The 15,219-nt window shown below is 51.3% G+C and overlaps 3 non-coding genes across 3 annotated transcripts; all 3 read right to left on the bottom strand.

Moving 5' to 3' along the window:
* Positions 1 to 3,442: 3,442 nt before the first annotated feature.
* LOC148647590 (U2 spliceosomal RNA) lies at positions 3,443 to 3,633 on the bottom strand. The gene has a single exon (XR_015926928.1). It is a non-coding gene; the product is annotated as a U2 spliceosomal RNA (small nuclear RNA).
* Positions 3,634 to 10,271: 6,638 nt separating this feature from the next.
* Positions 10,272 to 10,466, bottom strand: LOC148647589 (U2 spliceosomal RNA). Its single transcript, XR_015926892.1, has one exon. It is a non-coding gene; the product is annotated as a U2 spliceosomal RNA (small nuclear RNA).
* A 3,318-nt stretch (positions 10,467 to 13,784) lies between these two features.
* Positions 13,785 to 13,977, bottom strand: LOC148647588 (U2 spliceosomal RNA). The gene has a single exon (XR_015926903.1). It is a non-coding gene; the product is annotated as a U2 spliceosomal RNA (small nuclear RNA).
* Between the last annotated feature and the right edge of the window lie 1,242 nt (positions 13,978 to 15,219).

The raw sequence follows: 15,219 nt of genomic DNA, 5'->3' as shown, positions 1-15,219 counted from the left end.
ACTGGCCTGATACTCCTTATCCTCTAGCACCATTCGGTTTAGCCTCCAATATCTCGTCTGAAAGCCCGCTTTCCCAGCATTAAAAGTCACAAACAAACAGGCGTGGTCTGAAAACCATAAGGGTACTACTGCCTTTTCCCTTATGTCCAAACCTAGATTATGAAAAATATAATCCAAACGTCTTCGTATTCCACGGCTGTTGTCCCAAGTGTAATGGTTTAGGTCTTTAAACCCGTCTTTTAGCTTAAACCCATTTATAATCTTCCCTAGTGCAGCATTCCCTTCCCCTTGTGTGTCCGTCAGATCAGTGTTAAAATCCCCAACTAACAACACGCCTCTATTTGTAAAAAGCGCGGGTTCCAAGTCTTTCAGAAAATCACTTTGCATCCTCCTGTCTGCAGGCGCATACACTCCAATCACTCTTAAAGGCACATCCCTCCACCGCCCATCTACTACCAGCAATCTGCCAGGAACTATTGATCTAACATCCTGTGGCATGAAATCTCTAGTACCACAAAGTATACCTATTCCGGAGGAATGGACTCCTCCTATGCTCCACCAAGATCTTCCGCCACTCCACTCCTTCCGGAATTGATCTGCGTCCTTGTGTCCAGCTAAATGTACTTCCTGCAATACACAAATATCAAACCGCCGCGCCTTTACCTCATCGAAGACAGCTGTCCTTTTTTCTTTATTTTTCAGTCCTCTCACATTGATAGTTGCAACAGTGAGGGTCATGGCATGTCGCTAGAGCTCTCACTGTCCATCCCGTCCTCTGAGAGCCCTGTCGAGGGGCTGATCGTCCCAATAAGACTGGCCGCCCTCTCCGGTTCCACATACCCCCTCTCGTTGAAATCTCCTACCTCCATCTCCACATCCATTCCTTCTGCCCGGCCCGGTGTGTCGGGTAGGCATGAGGCACATGGACTCTCGTCCCCCTGCAGACCAGCCATTACGGAGAACGGGTTGCAAGACCCAGTCGCCCGCACCGGCTGCCCCGGCGGCAAAGACCCCTCCATGTCCTCCGATCCTCCCGGATCTTCCTGGCGATGCTCCAGGACCTCCTGGCCGCCTTCTCCTTCTCCTTGACTCCGCTCGCCTCCTTCTGCCACCCCAGCACCTGCTTTAATTTTGGCCTTCTTACCTTCGGACGAAACTTGTTCGTCATTGTCCCCTCGGTGCCTCTTAGGGTTCACCTTTCCACCTGTGCTCTCCTCCTCTCGCCCGCTTTCCGGCTCCGTTTCTTGCACTGTTTCCTGCGCCATTTCCTGCGCCGTTTCCTGCACCACTTCCCGCTCCACTCCCTGCGCTGCCTCCTGCGCCGCCTCCTGCGCTGTTTCCTGCGCTGTTTCCGTAGGACTCTGGACTGTCTCCTCCGGCTGCTCTGCTGGACGAACACCTGCTGATCCCGCCCCACCACTGCTCTCTCGGGGCCCCCGGCCTTCCTCCGCAACCTTTACCTTCCCTCCTCCAGCAGGCAAATTCTTCCCACGTCTCCTCCTCCTCTCCTTGGAACGTACGCGCTGCCCGCTCCACTCCTCCTCCTCCTCCTCCTCGTCCTCCGCCTCGATGGCACTCTCCAGAAGTCCCTTTTTCGCTGCAACATAGCTCAGATCTCTCCAAAGACAACTCCTATACCCGTGGGTATCAGCCCCACACAAAGAACACAATTTGATACGACAGTTCTTTTTCATGTGTCCCCTTTCATGGCATCTTGTGCACTCTGTTGCTTTACAGTCCTTTTCAAAATGTCCAATTTCATAACAGCGGCGACAAAAAGGGGGCTGATCACGGTAGAAAAGGTACCCACGACTCGAACCCAACGAAAACAGGGCTGGGGGGTGTGAAAACCCTCCTATATAATTCGGATTGGCCCTCAGCGTAACATTATACTGCCACCTCCCGGTCCAATAACCAAACCTGCCGTTAATTTTCTTTGGTTTCCCCGCAGATTCGGTATGTGCTTCTAAAAAAGCCGTGACATCATCCTCCTCCACAAACGGATCATACATGTGCACAATAATTGACCTGGTGTCATCTGTAGCCAATCCCAAACACTTAAAATCTCTCAGCCATTGCCTCTCCGCCTTTTCCACACACAACTCCGATACCTTCTTGTATGTTGCTTCATCCCGCAAAGACATGTCGAAATATCTTCCTGGTCGGTTCTGCTGTATACACTTAGCATCATAAGTTCCTACCTGTAGGGTCTTCATCACAACCTTCTCCACAAATTCCTCTCTTCCCGGCATCTCTCTCTCCAGGTTCCACTCAAACCGAATCGTCCACTTCACACTCGGCCCATTCCCCTGCTTTTCAGCAGGATCCATAGCCCAGGCCATCGCAAGGATGACCAGGGCCCGACGCTCCTCCGCTCCTTCCTCGGCTCTCTCTCTCTGCCAACAAAAAAAGATCCGGGATCTCCTCCTGTCTGTCCGCACTTCAGTCCTCCAGGTAAGTTTGGCCGCACCGCTCCGCTCCGCTCTCCAGCCGCTCCTCCGCCGCCCTTCTCGTCCCCCAGCCCAGTCGTCAAGCCGCGGTCAGGCCACGTACTTTTCAGATCTGAGCCAAAAGGCCGAGAAGCGATGCCCACAAAGGCGCGGACCGACGCGCGGGCGTTCCGCTGGCGCACAGTGGCGCAGGCCGACTCCTCTGGAGCCCGGGACCCGCGCAGCTGCCGGCCTCCCTGCAGCCAGAGGCCTGCCGCGGGACTCTGCTCCCCCTCTCTCTTGCCTGCCCGCCTGCCTTCCTGCCAGTCCCGGGCGGGGGCCCTGCTCTTTGATCTTCTGTCAACGGCCCGACAACGACCGCAGCCGCAGGGGGCGCCAGCCGCCCGGCCTCCTTAGCTTAGGCCCCTCCCACCGGCAGCAGCTGCGCCCAACCGGCTGCAAGCCAAAGCCGAGCGCCAGCACCTGCGGGCAGAGGCAAGGGGCAGCTCTCTCTCGGGAGGGAGGGAGGGACGGGGACGCGCGCGCACACACACACGCCTGCCTGCCTGCCTGCCTGCCTGCCGAAAAAAAAGAAAGAAAAGGTGGATATACTAAGTTTTTGGGAGGGAAAACGCCCAGCTGTCGAAAGGGGCCCGCCTGCAGGGACGGGGACGGACACACACGCAAGCAAGCAAGCAAGCAAGCAAGCAAGCAAGCAAGCAAGCCACGCCTGCCTCCCTGGGAAAAGGCTGAAAAACCTAAGTTTTTTGGAGGGAAAACGCACGGGAGCCGAAAAGGGGGCCGGCCTGCTTGCCCAGAGAGTCGAGACGCGGGAAAGCGCACAGAGGGAGCACGGGAACCGAGAGGGCGAGAGAGAGACAGAACACAGAGACACACAGATGGGGGACGAGGGACGAGACCCGAGAAGAAGGAGCTCCAGTCCACTTCGCTTGCTCGCTCGCTCGCTCGCTAGCTAGCTAGCTACCTACGTCTGTCTTTTCACCGCTGAGAGAAGGTGGTGCACCGCTCCCGGAGGCGCTGCAATACCGGGCCGATGCGTGGAGAGGACGGAGCAAGCTCCTGATCCAGCTCCCTGTTCCAAAAATCCGTTTAATATGTGGTCCCCCGATGGGGGACGTATCAGATATTAAACTGATAAGAACAGATTTTTTTTTTTTTTTATTATACAAAATACAAAATAAAACACCAAAACTACAAATACATAAGTCCAAAAACACAATCAAAAACAAAAACAATTACACAGCTAAATCAAAGGTATCATAATCTCATCCCTTATATAGACACAACCCACCCCAATACAATTCCCTTGCTCAAAAACAAACCCACAATTAACATGAAGCAGATATGCGTACATAAAATAAACAACTTACTTGAAAAACACAGTACATGATTTCCAACCCCAACCCTATTTACATAATCCCGCCCCTTATGCAAATTACCTACCACCCCCAAATTCACCCAACAGCCTTATTTACAAATTACAGGAACATTAAAGGACCTAGACTATTTCCAATCCCAGATATCCACTATTGATTTCCATTTCTCCTTTGCGGCATGAAAACCCCATCTTTTTATGTCCCCTTCTACCAACCCTCTCAAATTCCATAAAAGCCTTCTATATAACCCATCTACTGTACAAACCGTTCCCCTCTTGACTAACAAATTCCTGGAATTCCATAACTCAAACTTAATTAAACTAACTAGCAACCATAACACAAAGCTCCTAGCGTTTGCCCCACCTCCCACCTTCAGCCCATATAACACAACTGCAGGAAGTACACAGAAAGTGGAGGACAGGCTACTAAACAAAGTTTCACATTTGTTCCAGGTTCGCTGAGCAAAATTACAGTCCCAAAACACGTGGCTGATCGACTCTACCGCATGACACCCGGCTCTTGGACACTCCTGCTGCTTTGTCAGTTTATGCTTAAACAAAACCTCACGAACTGCCAAACGACCCCAAGCGGATAGCCAGTTCAAATCCATTAGGTGGTGCTGTAGACCTCTGGGCTGGACTCGCCGCCAGACCACGTTGGGGACGCCTCCTACAAGGCTGGCCTCTTCAGCTTGAGTTACTGCAGAATAGAGCCGTCTGTGGTTAAGCAGGACCTGGTGATCTTTAAGCTCAGGGTGTTGTTTCAGCCAGTGTGTCGCATGTCGATAGTGCCATGGCAGATCGTTCCCATGAGGCAAACTGTTGGACCACTGAGCCAGGGCGCGCACGTGGCTAGATAGCCAGAACCTGACAAAATACTGAAAGGGATGTGAGACTGGGGAATGCAGAGCTATACACAGGCCAGACACATATATACAGTTTAGCTTTACAGGGAAGTTGGGAACTCCCCGTCCGCCTTCTTCCACTGGGCGATACATATCAACTCTGCGCACATACTCATATTTTCCCCCCCACATGAACATAAAAACCTCCCTTACCAGATATCTGTTGAAGCGCGCAGGCATGGGATACACCGATGCTAGGTAAACCAGCACAGGCAGAAACACCACTTTCAGGATCAGGACTTTACCTACAAAGGACAGCTGCTTGTTCTTCCAGTGCGTCAGCTGCAGCCTAGCCTTCTCCAGCCTCTGGGACCAATTGCACCAAGCAGCATCCTGTGCCGTGAATAACACCCCTAGGATCTTAAGGGGGCCTTGACAGACGTCCAGTCCATGTGCTGGTCCCAGTTGTTCTTTCCAAGGCCCGAAGAACTTGATCTGGCTTTTCCCCCTGTTTAGCTTTGCACCTGACGCGAGGGAGAAGATCTCGAAGACGTCCAAGGCCGCCTGTAGGCTAAGGTAAGAGCTGAGGAATAAGGTAACATCGTCAGCATATAATGCCACCTTAACTCTTTTTCCTCCACTCCCAGGTACGAGGATCCCGTCAATGGATGGCTCCTTCTGGACTGCCCGCGCATAAGGTTCCATATATAGTGCAAAAAGTAAAGGGGACAGGGGGCAGCCCTGACGCACACCAGACTCTTGGTGAACCAGTCCTCCCAGGTGCCCGTTCACCAGTACTCTACTGCCAACCTGTGAGTACAGTATTTTTAACCAGCCCAGCATGACAGGGCCGAATCCCATCTTCTCCATCACCCGCCAGACAAAGGCGTGTGAGACATTGTCAAATGCTTTTTCTAGGTCCAAGCTGGCGATCAGCAACGGGACGTTCCTGTTCTCGGACCACGCTATCACATCCCGTACTAGTTGGAGGGTCCAGCTGGCACGCCGACCTCGAACCCCGCAGGTTTGGTCCCAACCGATCACATGAGCTAGGACCCCCTTCAAGCGGTTTACCAGCACTTTAGCGATCAGCTTATAGTCCACGCACAACATCTGCAGCGGCCTCCAGTTCTTAAGGTCCTTTGCAGGTCCTTTTTTATACAACAGTGTGAGGATTCCCTCCCTCATAGACTCACACATAGCCTTCCTACGAAAGATTTCCTCCGTCACCTGAAGTAAGATTGGCCCTAAGATATCCCAGAACGTCCGATAAAATTCGGCTGGTAGTCCGTCTTTACCTGGTACCTTACCAGCCTTCATGCCGAGCAGAGCGTCGCCAAGTTCCTGCAAGCTTATAGGAGCCTCCAACTGTTCTTGGGCTTTGACAGGAACCTGCGCTGTAATACCGCTCAGCAGCTTTGCACCCATGGCCTCGTCCACCGTCTTTAGGGAAAAAAGACATTGGTAAAAGTGCCTCACCACTTCCAGCATCTCCTCACTACTAGTAACTATTTTCCCCTCCGAAGTCTGAATGCCAGTCATCACACTGCGCTTCTGTCTCTGACGAATTTGCCGGAAGAAAAAACTGGAACATGTTTCGTGAGATTGTATGAACTGCACGTGGGCTCTGAACAGGTAACTCCTTGCCTTTTGCTCGTGATAAGTGCGCAGTTCAGCTTTAGCTGCTGCAATATCTTCAGGGCACACTGACATATCCTTATTACACTGGGAAAACAAGGTGTTTAATCTTTCCTGCAGCGCCCTGCCCTTCTGCCGCTCACGCTTGAGCCTTGCTCTGCCATAAATTCTGGTCTCCTTTCTAATTTTCTTTTTTAAGTGTTCCCACCAATCAATCAGGGGAGTCCCCAGATTCCTCTCCTTCCACCATGTTTGCAATTTGTACCTCATTACCTTGACATATTCGTCTTCTCTTAGGTTCTCCGTATTTAACTTCCACACCCCACGCCCAAACTGGTTCCTTAAATGTGGAAAATGGGCCTCTACTAGGGCATGGTCAGAAAAACCTACCGGCAGCACCACCACCTTCTCCACAGGTACGTCCAGTGAGGCGAATACATAATCAAGGCGCTTCACAGTACCTTGAGCGTTCCTCCACGTGGCCTCTGCTTTCTCCTTTCGGATCCGGTAGGCGCAGTCGTAAAGTCCAAACTGTGCTAGAAGAAGATTGAGCTGCTTTGCCCCTGGATCCCTCTTATCTTGGAGGTCCACGTTAAAGTCTCCTCCCATGATGATCCATTTGTTGGTAAGGCAAACAGGATAAAGTTCCTTAACGAAATCTGCCCGTAAAGCCATCATTGCCGGGGCATACACACACACACACCGAAAGCAATTCTCACCCGAACAAATATCCAAATATAAGGCTCTCCCAGGCACTACATTCACACATTTCTCCACTATAAAATTGCGATTGCCAAATAAAACTCCAACTCCCGAGGAGTGGACACCTCCGATATTCCATCTAGAATCTCCTCTGTCCCACTCACGAGTGAACTGTATGACGTCTCTTTCATCTTTTAGATGGACTTCCTGCACCAAACAAATATCAAAAACCATGGTTTTCAGGTAAGAAAAAAAGGCCGTCCTCTTTACTAAGTTCCTTAAACCCCGAATATTTAAAGTTAATATTTTCAACATTAGGGGGCAGTAAAAAGGCTCATCAGCTCCATGTAGGCTTGACGCACTGACGCCTCCCTTTGTCCCTGCAAATATAGTTTATCTATTTTACCTCCTGATCGCGTACAGCCAACTGACACTCCTTCATGCAACCTCAGCACACGTCGGAAGTTTGACGGCCGGGGCGGGTACTGCACGTTTCCGTTCTTCCAGGCACAGGCCTCCAAAAACTGCAGCGGGACCTCCAGAATCTTCAGCACTTTGTCAGGGCGCCTTTCCACCCCCACCTCGTACATCTCCTTCAGTTCTCCCTTGTCCCTTATCCATTTCTTTACAAAGTCACCCAACAACATCTTCTTATTGGTCGCATCTATCTGGTTGCGGCCCTTTACTTCGAGGGTTGAAATCTCCTCACCAGAGTGCTCACAACGCACGACAATCCCTGCCGGAGATAGCCCTTGCTCATTGAAGGTCCTAGGCCAGACTATTTTGCTGGCCTTTTCGTCCCATTTACAGAACTTCTTGAACCTCATAGGTACCTCAGCGAATATAAAGACATCTCGTTCTTCTCTCTGCAGGGCGACGCGTGGCTGCATGTGTTCTTCTGAGGCTTCTGCCGAGGTCGGGGTCATCTCCGTTTCTGGAATGACAAAGCCTGAGGACATACCCGACTCTGCCGTAAGGGGGGGGTCACCCACACCACTTACCTCGCCCTCCGACCCTAGTGGAGTAGATTCGGCCTGGGCCAACGAATCTGTGGCCATCGACTCAAGGTATTCCATGGGATCTACACCCGATTTCTTCACCAAGGGCGGCACATCATTTTCCGCCTTTCTTTTCACAACTTTCCTGGCCTGGACGGTGTCCATGGCCTCCTCTTCATCCACTCTGTCCCCCCAGTCTGACCCTACTTCCTCCGCAGAGGGCAGGCTTGATTCCTCAGCCAACGCTCTTATATGCTCTAGCGCGGCGAGCGAGACCCCACCTTCCTCCTCTGCGCTCCCCGGGACCTCCTCAGCACTCACCGGAGCCTCCGTCTCTTCTTCGCCGCTGCGATCTTCTGCTGAGGTAAGTGCTGTTGCCGTCTGCCTGTGGTCCGTTACCTCCTGCCCTTGATCCACACCCTCAGGTTCCATCACCTCCTCGCCAGCGTCAGGGACCAGCGACGCCGGTGCCGGGCCCTCTGCTGCATCTTCTGCCTGGTGAACTGAGGTAACACTTGCTGCCGATGTGCCACCCGCCACGGCTGCGAAACTCATACCTTTCTTTGGGCACGCCCTGTAAATGTGCCCAGAGACCCCGCACAAATTACATTTCGGCTCAGCCCTGCACATGAAGGTGCTGTGCCCCACAGTATCACACCTTCGACAGACCTCCACATCACAGTCAGCAGCATAATGGCCCTTCTGCCTGCATCGTCTACACGCCAAGGGTTGATCAGGGTAGTACAGATAACCTGTATAAGTTCCAATTGAGAAGTTAGCAGGAGGGTGCAAGAGCCCATCTTCAGCACTAGGGTCCGCTCTGAAACGCACCAGAAATTTCCTTTTCCCGTTCCAGACTCTCTTCCTATCCATCTCCTTGATACCCGTGCCCTGAACGTCAACAAATCTTTTAAGAAAATTAACAATGTCTGCGTCTGGGGTAAAAGGGTTGTTCATATGGACCCATATGGGTCTCGCCTCCCGTGCAAACAAAGGTTCAAGGAAAAAATGAACAAAAGGTTCCTCCAGTCTGCGAGCAGTCAAAACAGACCAAACTTTCGTGCACTGTTCAGCAGAGTAAAGTGACAAATCAAAAATCTTTTTACCTGGAAAGTCCTGGAGGCAATAGATCTCTTCAGGCTGTAAGGACAAATGCTTGAAAAGGACTTCATCCTCGAAAGCATCCCTCTTGGCAAAATCCTTGTCAGAAGCCTCCACTCGCAGCACAAAACGCACAGTATGCCTTGGTCTTGCATTCTTGCTTGAAGTCCTCTCCATCTTGTGTAGAGTGGCCGGAATCCTATCCGCCACAAAGAAAAAAACGCCGTCGCCTGGAAAAAGCCGCGCCGTCCACCCCTTCCCGCCTTTGACTCAGAGCCCAAGCCGCGGTCAGGCCACGCACTCAGGATCTTAGCCAAAAGGCCGAGAAGCGATGCCCACAAAGGCGCGGACCGACGCGCGGGCGTTCCGCTGGCGCACAGTGGCGCAGGCCGACTCCTCTGGAGCCCGGGACCCGCGCAGCTGCCGGCCTCCCTGCAGCCAGAGGCCTGCCGCGGGACTCTGCTCCCCCTCTCTCTTGCCTGCCCGCCTGCCTTCCTGCCAGTCCCGGGCGGGGGCCCTGCTCTTTGATCTTCTGTCAACGGCCCGACAACGACCGCAGCCGCAGGGGGCGCCAGCCGCCCGGCCTCCTTAGCTTAGGCCCCTCCCACCGGCAGCAGCTGCGCCCAACCGGCTGCAAGCCAAAGCCGAGCGCCAGCACCTGCGGGCAGAGGCAAGGGGCAGCTCTCTCTCGGGAGGGAGGGAGGGACGGGGACGCGCGCGCACACACGCCTGCCTGCCTGCCGAAAAAAAAGAAAGAAAAGGTGGATATACTAAGTTTTTTGGAGGGAAAACGCCCAGCTGTCGAAAGGGGCCCGCCTGCAGGGACGGGGACGGACACACACGCAAGCAAGCAAGCAAGCAAGCAAGCAAGCAAGCCACGCCTGCCTCCCTGGGAAAAGGCTGAAAAACCTAAGTTTTTTGGAGGGAAAACGCACGGGAGCCGAAAAGGGGGCCGGCCTGCTTGCCCAGAGAGTCGAGACGCGGGAAAGCGCACAGAGGGAGCACGGGAACCGAGAGGGCGAGAGAGAGAGACAGAACACAGAGACACACAGATGGGGGACGAGGGACGAGACCCGAGAAGAAGGAGCTCCAGTCCACTTCGCTCGCTCGCTCGCTCGCTCGCTCGCTAGCTACCTACGTCTGTCTTTTCACCGCTGAGAGAAGGTGGTGCACCGCTCCCGGAGGCGCTGCAATACCGGGCCGATGCGTGGAGAGGACGGAGCAAGCTCCTGATCCAGCTCCCTGTTCCAAAAATCCGTTTAATATGTGGTCCCCCGATGGGGGACGTATCAGATATTAAACTGATAAGAACAGATTTTTTTTTTTTTTTTTTTATTATACAAAATACAAAAGAAATTCCAAAAACTCCAAAGAACAAAACACAATCCCAAATACACAATAGTCACAATAACAACCAAAGTCATCTCGACCCATAATCCTGTTAAACACAAAATTCCATTCAATAGTCAACTAACAAAAACTTCTGCATACTAACAACACTTCCCATTCCATTCTCAACAAATTATTACACAGAAAAATCAATACACAACACAAATCTGTTCATATCCCATTACATAACCTCAAACCCCACTAATCTCCATAATCCCGCCCCCTATGCAAATTAAACAAGATCCCTTTCCCAAACTTACAATACATTCATTTTCTTAACCTCATTATATACAATCAACGCCCCATCCCAGTTTTCAAAAACAATTCACCCCACAACATCATCTCATTTACATTTTTCACCCCTTATACAAACTATTCCAATAATCAAAAATCATTTAACAACCAATACAATAACTTTCTTATACTAATACATATTCAGGTCAATTAATAACAAAAACAATACACAGCAAAAACAATATCACAGCTCATCATTATTCAGTTCCACCATTTCTAAGCAACCCACCCTATAACCCAAAACTCCACAAAAACAATTTATCATAATCCCACCCCTTATGCAAATATAACCCCGACCACTAAAAAACTGTAACTTAAATCTCCATCTTCTCAAACCCCACATTAACCTATCCCCTCCCCTTATGCAAATCGCTAATACATCCCCAAACTCAATTCTGCTAGTCCCATAAACTCGAAAATCCAAAATCCCCCCAAAAAAAACTATTACACAACAAAATCAACCATCACTCTTCTCAAAACCCCACATTAACTTATCCCCTCCCCTTATACAAATCGATACTACATCCCCAGACTCAATTCACCTCCTCAAAAACATTCATTTCCGAATCTTCCGATATGTCACTCAGACTTTCATCTTCAAACATCGTATCACAGAATTCACGGAAAGGACCATTGCAATCCGTTTTCGGTTTCCCCAGCACACGAAACCCAATAAATTCCTTGTCCTGAATTGCATACTCAAATCGGAATTGCTTATATTTTGTCTCCACATGACGAGTCACAGCCATCATTCGCTTTTTGTACATACTCTGCCCAAAATCTCCTGACAGCTTAACATTTGTACATTTCTCCACTTTAAACCCCTTCCTCTTCCCTTCCTGTGGCCAAGTAGAGTAGATACACCTCTCTCTTTCCTTCCACCACTGATTCCACTCCTTCTCAAGTTCTGCATCCTGAATACTTATTTCACAATCAGTTTCCCCCTTCTTTTCGTCAACCTTCAAACTCTCTACCACTTCCTCCCCTCCCGTCTGCTCCACTTTCCTACTCTCCCCAAAATTCCCATCCTCCCGTCTACACTCTTCCTCAAAAACTAAATACTGTCTCTCATCATCACTATCTATAAAATCCTCCCTACACAATACCACACCTTCAGAAACAGAAATTCCTCCTTCCCCTACACCACTTGTATTAACCCTCTTCTTCACATTTTTCGTACAAAACCGATGTCCATGTCCAGGCTCATCACACAGATAACACTTCTTCTCTTGAACACAGTTCCTAGCCACATGACCCGTTTTCCCACACCGTTTACAGAGCACTGACGCACACTGTGCAGCAAAATGTCCACGTTCTCCACATAACATGCAAGCAAGGGGCTGCCCAGAATACACCAGGTAACCCCTGTGAGTCCCGATCTCGAAGAAAGCAGGGGGATGTATCACCCCCTCCTCCGCCGTGTTCCCCAGTCGCAGTCTCATCAGATACGTCCGCTTCCCGTTCCACACGCCATCGGAATCCAAGTGCCTCTTCCCTGCTCCTTGCAGATCCACAAACTGCTGTAAGAAAGACACAATATCCTCCTCCGGAACAAATGAGTCGAAAACATGCACCATCATTACGGTAAGCTCCCCAGCAAACATTGGCTCAACACGAAAAAACTTAACAGGATCTTCATTTTTCCTCTCCTGAACTTTTCTCCATACTTCAAAACACAAGGCTTCTGTCGCAAGAGTTAGTTCAAACACTCCCCGAGCAACATAATCCTGGAGACAAAATACGTCTGCCAAATCAACACCCAAGCATTGAATCAAAACCAAATTCTTGAACTTATCTCTGTTCCAAAAAGCAGGTCCATCGCGGCTCCTCAACGAGAAACAAAGGGAGTTCTTCCTCCGCTCCTTCCTCGCCCAGGGATGCCCAGCCATCACTCCAGCAACGCTCCTCAGCTCTCCTTCCGAAACCTCCAGGCAAGCAAAACGCCGTCGTCCAGCACCGACCACCGCCTCAGCAAACTCCTCGTCCACACCGCTCCGGTCTTCCAGGTTCCACCATCAGCAATCCACTCCTTCCGGTCCGTCCGATCCTCCCCTCGCCTTCCCGACCCCCTGGACTAAGACCTCGGAATTGCGGGCTTGCCGGCTTAAACCTTGATCTTAGCCAAAAGGCCGAGAAGCGATGCCCACAAAGGCGCGGACCGACGCGCGGGCGTTCCGCTGGCGCACAGTGGCGCAGGCCGACTCCTCTGGAGCCCGGGACCCGCGCAGCTGCCGGCCTCCCTGCAGCCAGAGGCCTGCCGCGGGACTCTGCTCCCCCACTCTCTTGCCTGCCCGCCTGCCTTCCTGCCAGTCCCGGGCGGGGGCCCTGCTCTTTGATCTTCTGTCAACGGCCCGACAACGACCGCAGCCGCAGGGGGCGCCAGCCGCCCGGCCTCCTTAGCTTAGGCCCCTCCCACCGGCAGCAGCTGCGCCCAACCGGCTGCAAGCGAAAGCCGAGCGCCAGCACCTGCGGGCAGAGGCAAGGGGCAGCTCTCTCTCGGGAGGGAGGGAGGGACGGGGACGCGCGCGCACACACGCCTGCCTGCCTGCCTGCCTGCCTGCCGAAACAAAAGAAAGAAAAGGTGGATATACTAAGTTTTTTGGAGGGAAAACGCCCAGCTGTCGAAAGGGGCCCGCCTGCAGGGACGGGGACGGACACACACGCAAGCAAGCAAGCAAGCAAGCAAGCAAGCAAGCAAGCAAGCAAGCAAGCAAGCAAGCCACGCCTGCCTCCCTGGGAAAAGGCTGAAAAACCTAAGTTTTTTGGAGGGAAAACGCACGGGAGCCGAAAAGGGGGCCGGCCTGCTTGCCCAGAGAGTCGAGACGCGGGAAAGCGCACAGAGGGAGCACGGGAACCGAGAGGGCGAGAGAGAGACAGAACACAGAGACACACAGATGGGGGACGAGGGACGAGACCCGAGAAGAAGGAGCTCCAGTCCACTTCGCTTGCTCGCTCGCTACCTACCTACGTCTGTCTTTTCACCGCTGAGAGAAGGTGGTGCACCGCTCCCGGAGGCGCTGCAATACCGGGCCGATGCGTGGAGAGGACGGAGCAAGCTCCTGATCCAGCTCCCTGTTCCAAAAATCCGTTTAATATGTGGTCCCCCGATGGGGGACGTATCAGATATTAAACTGATAAGAACAGATTTTTTTTTTTTTTTTTTATTACAAAAATACAAAATACAACAAACCAATACCCATGTAATCCCAAAACCCAAACTTATAAACCACTTCACAAAATACCATAAACTCACATCCACCTGTCCATTTCCATGTTCCCACCCCTTATGCAAAAAAACAGGCTCTCCTCAGATTCCCAAATCATATCCATATTCTTTGACTTACACACACAAAATCAAACCCAAATGCCATTACGCAAAAACTCCCCTTACTTTCTATAAGACCCCTTATACCAAAACCTGACCCAGAATCCTAATTCACAGATACCCCAAACTTACACACACTATCTATTAACACAATCCCACCCCTTATACAAGAGCCGACCCTCCTCAAAACCCAAATTATTCTTAAACATAAATCACGACCCCAAACTCGAAAAAACCTTCCTCAATTCCATTCCTAATTCTGCCGCTATCTGCGAATACTCCTCCTTGCTCCTTCCCACTATCAAAATCTCAACCGGAGTATCCTCTTTCTTTTTATACTTTATAGAACTCCCTGGAAACCTCTGTTCCATTACTCTTACTACGGCCTCAAATTCTATTTCTCTGCCCTTTAATCGTTCCAGCCAGTGTGGGGGAAAAACAGCCTTCTCCCACATTCTGCCAGTAACATCCACAATCTCAAGTCCTTCCTTGTACTTTCCTTTCCCCTCTTTCACACTCTCTCCCAAGCTTACAACACCTTCACCTGTACACACCCTCCCCACATCCTCTACATTTCTCGACCCCTCTACCGACTCACAATTACTCTTCCCAACCCCCCTTCCCGTCCCCCCTTTATCTAAGTCCCTAAAATTACCCTCATCACTCCTCTCCTTCACTTCCTCCCCTCCCTCTCCAGATTCCACTCTTTCTTTACCTTTCTTCTTTCCTTCCTTTTCACACCCCGCCTTTCTCTCCACACATTCATCTTTGTACATCCTTCCCACTTCCCCTACTTTCAACCTCTCCGCTTGTACGTCATCATTCGCCGCCACCACACACATACTCTCACATTCCACCAAACTCTCAGACACATTCCCCAAACTTTTGCTCCCCCTATCATCACAAATGTCACCCCTCTTACGTTCCAACTCCTCTCTCTCATCCACCACCCCTTCCTTTTCGTTCCTCCCCATACTCCCCTCACATTCTCTTTCTCCTTCTTCTACCTTCAAAGTCTCAACATCTTTCGCCCTCTCCACCACCTCACAAATATCTCTATCCGCTCTCCCGTCCATACCCTCCCTATCTAATTCTTTAACAA

This window comes from Lepisosteus platostomus, chromosome 15 (assembly GCF_059453375.1).
Source record: "Lepisosteus platostomus isolate fLepPlt1 chromosome 15, fLepPlt1.hap1, whole genome shotgun sequence".
In the NCBI taxonomy this organism is placed as follows: Eukaryota; Metazoa; Chordata; class Actinopteri; order Semionotiformes; family Lepisosteidae; genus Lepisosteus; species Lepisosteus platostomus.
The sequence above is the reverse complement of the archived record's forward strand: the minus strand, read 5'-3'. Positions and strand labels throughout refer to the sequence as shown.